The sequence below is a fragment of the Gossypium arboreum genome, chromosome 6 (assembly GCF_025698485.1).
Source record: "Gossypium arboreum isolate Shixiya-1 chromosome 6, ASM2569848v2, whole genome shotgun sequence".
Lineage (NCBI taxonomy): Eukaryota > Viridiplantae > Streptophyta > Magnoliopsida > Malvales > Malvaceae > Gossypium > Gossypium arboreum.
The window spans coordinates 98,714,821-98,722,434 of NC_069075.1; positions in this window are offsets into that span (position 1 = coordinate 98,714,821).

Below are 7,614 nucleotides of genomic sequence, written 5' to 3' on the forward strand. Positions count from 1 at the left end.
TAGGGACATAGCCGAATTCTAAGATCACTAAAGGCTCGACTTTTGTTATCATTTGAGGGGTTAGATCTGCATCAAAATCGAGTAGGATTTAATTGGAATCATTGATTGAAGGAACCGGTGGTAAGTTTTTGAACTTAATCTTTATTTTAGGTTTTAGAAAAAGTCGAAACCCCTAAAGGTTAGGGAGGCTATCGATTTGGGCTTGTAGCTCTAAGTGTTGTTATAACTATTTTATTTTAATAATAGTGGGATCTAGAGGCTATTGATCGAAGGCTTGGACAAGTGGAATGGCTGGATCTAGACATAATCGCTAATTTCGGCAAAGGTAGGATCGCTAGTGCCTAAGGTGTTTTCGGCCGAATATGGTAAGGGGTTAATACGTAGTTCATTTTCGATAGTCAGATTAACATGTTAGTAATCCAATTGTCGGCAGTTCGTGTGTGGATCTTGTCAGCATATCGTCGCAAACAGGTGTGTAACTGACACCCTCTTATAGACTAGATCGGCAAAAGCTGAAATGTCGAGAAGCCGATACTTTGAGAACATGCGAGTGTGCGAATGTTCGTGAGATTAATAGTGTGAGGTATAAGATAAATTAAAGTGATAAGACTGTAGAGTGCACGATTTTGTGCATTTCGATGTTTTTGGGCTTAATGGGCCAAAATCTGGATAACGGGCCAACGGGCCCAATTCGATAAGAAAATGCAGTAAGTGTTTCTGGTCGTACGTAAATAGCTATGTTATGCATGAAAACCTTAAGAATAGTTAAATTACTTGAATACCCCTATGTATGGAAAATTACTGTTATACCCCTAGGTGTACTTTTGACTGAAAGCATGATGATCTGATTTCGTTTGATGTATGCCATGATTTTATATCTATTGCATGGGGACATGGGTTATATTATGGAAGAAGCGTCCTGGTGGCTATGCTACAAATATCTGATCTGGTGGCTCTTCCACATATATCTGTTCTGGTGGCTCTGCCACGATTATCTGTATCTGGTGACTTGGTCACATTATCTGTTCTAGCAGCCATGCTGCATATTTCTGTGGCATGTAGCAGTTGGATGGGTCGAGTAGTCTCCCCACATGGTGGAAGGTTGGTATGGAGGTGCATGTGGTTGGATATGGGTTGGGTTTTGCATAAACATGTAATATCCGTTCTAATCTGATTTGGCTTATAGGCTATATTCTGACTTCTGTTCTAGGCTAAGGCCAACTTATTCTGTTTCTGTGGTTTGAGCCGATATAGGCTATGGTTGGGTTAATTTACACACTGAGTTTCCCCAAACTCACCCTTTTATTTTCATCCACGCAGTAATCCCCAACCATAGTGGGCTTGGAGTCGTGAGGATTGGAGTGGCCACACGCTCGCAAGTTGATTTTCTTCTGGTGAACTGGACATCCTTTTATTTACGTTTAAGGTTTTGGGTTTTTTTTTAAATGTAATAAGGCCACTTAATTATTTTTTATGGTTTTAATATGTTTTATTAATGTAGGTATTACTTATATTTAACTGTTGGAATTGGATAGCTTCAGGGCGTGTTTTTAAAAACAGTAATTGATTTCAAAATAACACGACTACAAGCAACGCTTTCGCTATGAAAATATTTTCCAAAATTAATCACTTTCCTAAAAAGGACTTAATCAAATTGGTTTCCTGGAAATATACATGACGTTAAGGTGTGGCAATGGCGGTGTGCATGTCTAGGATTGGATCCGAAGAGAGCTTGGTACTTAAGCAGTCCGATGGACTCACCTCCTCTTTCTCGGTTTCCTACCTGGTGCACAGCTTCCATTCACTTTAACCTGCAATGAAATTATCTTTTAAAACACTAAGTAAGCTTTTCTAGATTAACAATATAAAATGTTTTGAACGCTTCGATGTGGCACGTCGAATCCGGCCATAACGTCTAGGCCGGGTTTGGGGTGTTACAGGATAAGGACGCCCTTCTTCATTCTTCTAACATTACCTGTTTAGAGGGGTATGAAGAGAGATTTCTTCATTCTAGGACTGAGATCCTGGACATCACTAGTGATTTCTCCATGACAAGGTAAGGTTTATAAACCTCCCTGTTAAGAAAACATAGATATGTAAGATTACTCAGAGGAGATAGGACTCATGCGATTTTATAAGTTGAAGAAAGGTTAGGGGTTAATAGATGAGTCTTAATGACATTCCTCTATTCCATGAAGCAGGGTTTGTTGTGGTACCAAGTTGGCTGATGGAACTAGAGTTTAAGCTACTACTCGTAACCACCATGTGAGTCTCTAGACTAACTCTTACATGTATCTTGTAGTCTAGATATTTCTGTGCTAATTGAGTAAGGTATGATACTACGCCTCTGATAAGAAAAGAAGTATATGTATGAAAAATATGTCTGAAAGCATAATTGTGCCTTTCATGAGTAAGTCACTGCATGAAGGGTCTATACATGAAGTTTAAGGAAATGTGTTACATGTCTCAAAGCAATGCATCTATCATGAAGAAGTCTGAAAGGAATAAGTTTGTCAAGCATGAGTCTGCATGATGAGCATGTGTTTGTCTTCGGAGTCGTCTAACGGGGTCCGTCAGGACTAAAAACACGAATCTCTGATAAGGAAAATTTCATGGCCATGGTACTCTAAAGACCATATAGTGTAATACCTTGGCTGGGCCACAACATCATATGGAATATGTAAAGGAAGGTTGGGTGAGTACCAGTGATGAGGGGCAAAACTCACGACAGTGAATTTGGGTGAATCTCTATCGTTAAAAACAACAATTTTCGTAAAAGGATGCCTTTGTGGCTATCTATGAAAGGACACCTATGTTGCTATCTTAGTTAAATGAATGCCTTTTTGGAAATCTCATTTTAATGAATGCCTTTGTATGTGATAGCAAGATAAATTTGTATTTTTAATGTATTTATTTTTAACTAATTATCCGATAAAATGCTATTAAATTTGGATTTTTCTTATCAGGAATGAAGTTGGTGTAATGAATTCAAACTCTTAAAAAAAGGGGCTAAATTGGAATAAAAAGTAAAATGGAGGGCTTGATTGAAAGATTGAAGATATAAAGATGACTAGATAAAGATTGAAGGATTGAAGATTTTTTTTTTCAAAAGTGGCTGGATAAAGATTGAAGGATTTTTTATATTGTTACAACTCTGTAATTAGTTTAAATTTAATATTTAGTGTAAATTTGATTTTTAAATTTTGAATTATTTAGTGATAATATTTAGGAAAAATCTAGCTAAATTTTAGCACTTAAAGTGTGTATAAATACCTAGTGGCTACAGCCAATTAGACACACACTTGGCCTTCGGCATTTAATAAATTCTTTATTTTTTTTCTCCCCTCCTACGATTCAATTTTGTTGTTCCATTCTTTTTTTCTTTTATTTCCAACCTTTTGGTTTAATTGCCTTCCAAGGATCTTTCCCTTTCCACTTTCCACAATTCCATTTAAACCATTTATTTTCAGGCATGATTCTTTCCATGATTAACTAAACCTTTTTTTAGCCTTAGCCCGGTTATCACTTCAACAAAGTAATCATGAGATATGAACCCACACTAAATACTTTGCAATTAGGTATTTGATATCTATTTGGTATATGAGATAGTACAAATTCATCCCTAAAAGTTGATTCGACTCCAATTCAAAAAGTGCATTGGGTTGGAATCGTTTGTCATACAGTTGAGAAGTTGAGTCAACGATGTTGTATTCAAAATCCAGCGAACAAATTGGCGTGTTCAATTGAAAGAAAGCTAGTTGGATTCTAGCAAGGGAGATAGTGATTGGATTTAAACAAACCACACGGTTGAGGCCTTTAATTCGAGTTCGGCTTTTCAGATCACAAGGCTGTCGAAGTCTTAAATTACGAGTAGGTGCCACGTGGTTGGAAATTTGACAAGGGTTGATTTGTGGGTGATACTGGGATCGACTACAATAGGAAGAGTTGGCGGTTTGAGGGATCCTCGATTGCTTTAACCATTTTATCGTTTGGAAGGGAAAATCTATTTCTAGGATCTTTTCAAGATTGGAGTACACCGTGGCTAAGGATAAGCTTAATAATATTTTATTTACCAATTTATTTTATTTTCTTAAATTTATTTTTGCATGTTCGAATTTGTTTTTATTTTATTTTAGTACACTTCATATTTCCTTATTGTAACAGCCCGTTTTTAGGATTAACTGGAACAGTGGTTTCGGGGTCACCAAACCCAACGAGTAGGTTTGTAAATATTATATTTAATATTTACGAGTTAATTGTGATTTTTAAAAATATTTTTGATATTGTGATATTTGTTTTATAAGTGATTTATTAAGTTCAAGTGGTATGACCCTAAGGTCAAGTGGGTTTAGGAAATGAGGTATCGGGACCTCATTTCTATAAATTGAGTCGTAAATATTTTTATAAATATTTACAAAGTGGCAAAAGATGGTATTAAAGTTTCGTTTAAAAATTTTAGTGTTTGGAGGTCAATTGATAAAAAAATGGTTTAATCGTAAAATGGAAAATTTAAGGGTTAATGTATAAGGGCCAATTTATGATTGTTTTTATATTATGGAATATTAAGGTTGCAATTTGGCCATAAATAGGAATTGGTGGCCGACCAATATGCATGGATTAATGACTTGAATTGTTTGTTATATTTCATGGCATTATGGTATACCTTAATATATGTTAATATATTATATTTAATAAAAGATGAAAGTGTTCATCTTTCATTTATTTTATTTGGCCGAAACTAAGAGAAAGAAAAGAAAGTTTCAGCTTTGATATTTTCGGTCCTTGCATGTTCAATTAGGTAAGTGATTTGAGTTTGGTTTTGTTAATTTTACACTTTTGAGATAGTTGCTTTGAATACTATAAAGCCCATGCTTGAAATTTTGAAATTGATGATATATTCATGAAGTGTCATTGTTAATAGTTTGATAAAATTTACGTTTGATGTGAGAAAATAAAATAAATGTGTTAGATTAACATTTTGGTATTGGGATTTTGGTAATTTTGAGCATTTAGGGTTAAATTGAAAAAATACTAAATTGAAGGACTAGATTGTGAAATTAGTGAAATGGGAGGATTTATATAAGCTTAGTGAACATTCGCCCTAGCATTGTATATGCAAATTCTTCATATTTTGTGTTTTGAGAAAATTGGATTAAATTGTAAAAGTGCATAATATTAGGGGTAAATTGGTAAATTGCTCAATTATGTGTATTCGGCCAGGGAAGTTTGACATGAAACTTTGATAGGTTTGAGAGATGAATGACTGAATGAGCTATAGGTTATGTATGGATGAATTTTATGCGCATGTGTGTGTGTGGCATTGGTAGTTAATGGCATTCGGCATTGTTTAATTAAAATTAGAAATGAATGCTTGAAAGTTAAATAGGTCGCTCTAATGATCAAATATGCTAAAAGCTAATATATGGACAAATGATACGAATGAATTGGTTTTGAAATGTATATGGTTGCCGTATGTATGTGTTTGATTGAGAAGTAAATTTGTTTGATTTAGCTCAAGAGCCTAGAGGATCAAAGTTGGATAAGGGAAGGGAAAAAGTGATCGAATAGCCGCCAAAATCGTTCGACCACATCCGAGGTAAGTTTTAAGCGATTAATCATTGAGTAAATTCAATCATAACAGGACATAATGAGTTGATTTAATAAGATATGATGTGGCCAGGATATGTCTTGAACTCAAATGGTAAGCTCATAAGTGTTTGGACTTGGAAATTTAAGAGCAAATTGTAATAAATTGCTTGGACAGCAGCAGTAATGTGATTTTAGAAAATCACTATAAATTGTTGGTGTGGAATTATAGGCTGAATAAAATATGTAATCAAAGCTTAGTTGGTCTAGTTTCTTATAAAAGAGACCGTGGAAGCAAAGATATTTCCTATAAAGAGATATTTAAAGTTGTGCGGGACAGTGTCGGAATGACTCCGAAATCCCCTGTTCTGTTTTCGGAAAATCATTATAATTTGTACAAAAATGGTTATGAGATAAGATTTATATGCTTAGACTCCTTAATGAGTCTAGTTTCAAATGGAATCAAATAGAACACATTATGAATTCTGTACAATGAAAAATTTGATTCGTAGTGAAGAGTGGTCAGATTAGTCAAACAGTGAAATAGGGGAAACTTTAAGAAAAATCTGGTATTGATTGGCCACACCTAAAATTCTGGAAATTTTATGGATGAAATATACATGAGTCTACATTCATGGAAATTTAACGGCAATTGATTTGGAGTTTTGTAGCTCCAGTTATAAATAATTTATTGACTACTGCTCAGGAAAAACAGCTTGTGCTGAATTTGAGATTATGTTGCAAACCTTGATAAAACTTGTTTTAGTTGCTCATAAGCTCTTGATTAAACCCATACATGAATTGAAATTGTGAAATTGTAAGTTTATAAGTATTGAATATGAAAATGATAGATGTAGATTCAGCCAAGACAAAGTGTATACGTGAAAGTATATGTGGTATGTGAAGTATATTTGGATAATTGTGATGTGAATACATGAAAATTTATATTTTGATTTAGGATTTTATGTGATGAATGTGAACCTGTATATATATGCGTGATAAGGCCGAATGGCCAATGTGATGAATGTGAACATGTGTATGTGTGATAAGGCCGAATGGCCAATGTGATGAATGTGAACATGCATATGTGTGATAAGGCGAATGGCCAATGTGATGAATGTGAACATGCGATATGTGCGATAAGGCGAATGGCCAATGTGATGAATGTGAACATGTATATATGTGGTAAGGCCGAATGGCTAATGCGAAATGTGTATGAGATAGATATGTGGTAAAGCCAAATGGCTAATGTGAGATATGTATGAGATGTATATATATATATATATATATATATATATTGTGGCCAAATGACAAACGGCGGAAGGTGTGTTTTATTAGATATTTGATGAGATAAATAAATTACAAATATGATAGTCGATGTGAATGCTGTAACGTGTGAATAAATATGCATGTAACTCTGTGATGTAAATCCGGGATTTAAGGCCCGATGACTATATGTGGTGACTATATCCGGGTTAAAACCCTTGAGCTTTATGCGAGAATATTATCTGATTAATGTCCGTAGGCTTCGTGCTCGTACTATATCCGAGCTTTAAAGACCCGACGGCTAAATGCTAGGATTCAAGTAAGACTTTGATATTGAGTATCTGCATTAAGTTACCATCAAATAAGTATTATGTATTTAAGATGTTCAGTGCGTATCACTTACTCATCGGTGGAGTGATTTCAAGGTGAATTATCGGTATCAAAGAGGTAGGTAAATGTGATTAATATTATAACTCCAAATATGAGAATGATCTAATTGGTAAGGATTATGATTTGTAAGCTTAAGTATGGATGTGATTATGAACAAGTGGAAAGGATTATTGAAAGTCGATAATCGATGAAGAATGTGCTTTGGAAATATTTGACCATCTAGGTCATTATTATTCAAAGTATATATGTGGCAGCCAAGTGTTGCGTTTAATGACATTATAGATCGAGATGAAGCTCTAGATTAACTTCATCGAACAGTTGAAATGAATGACCAATGATAGTGATTGAGAACACTTTGTTTTGCTTAAAACT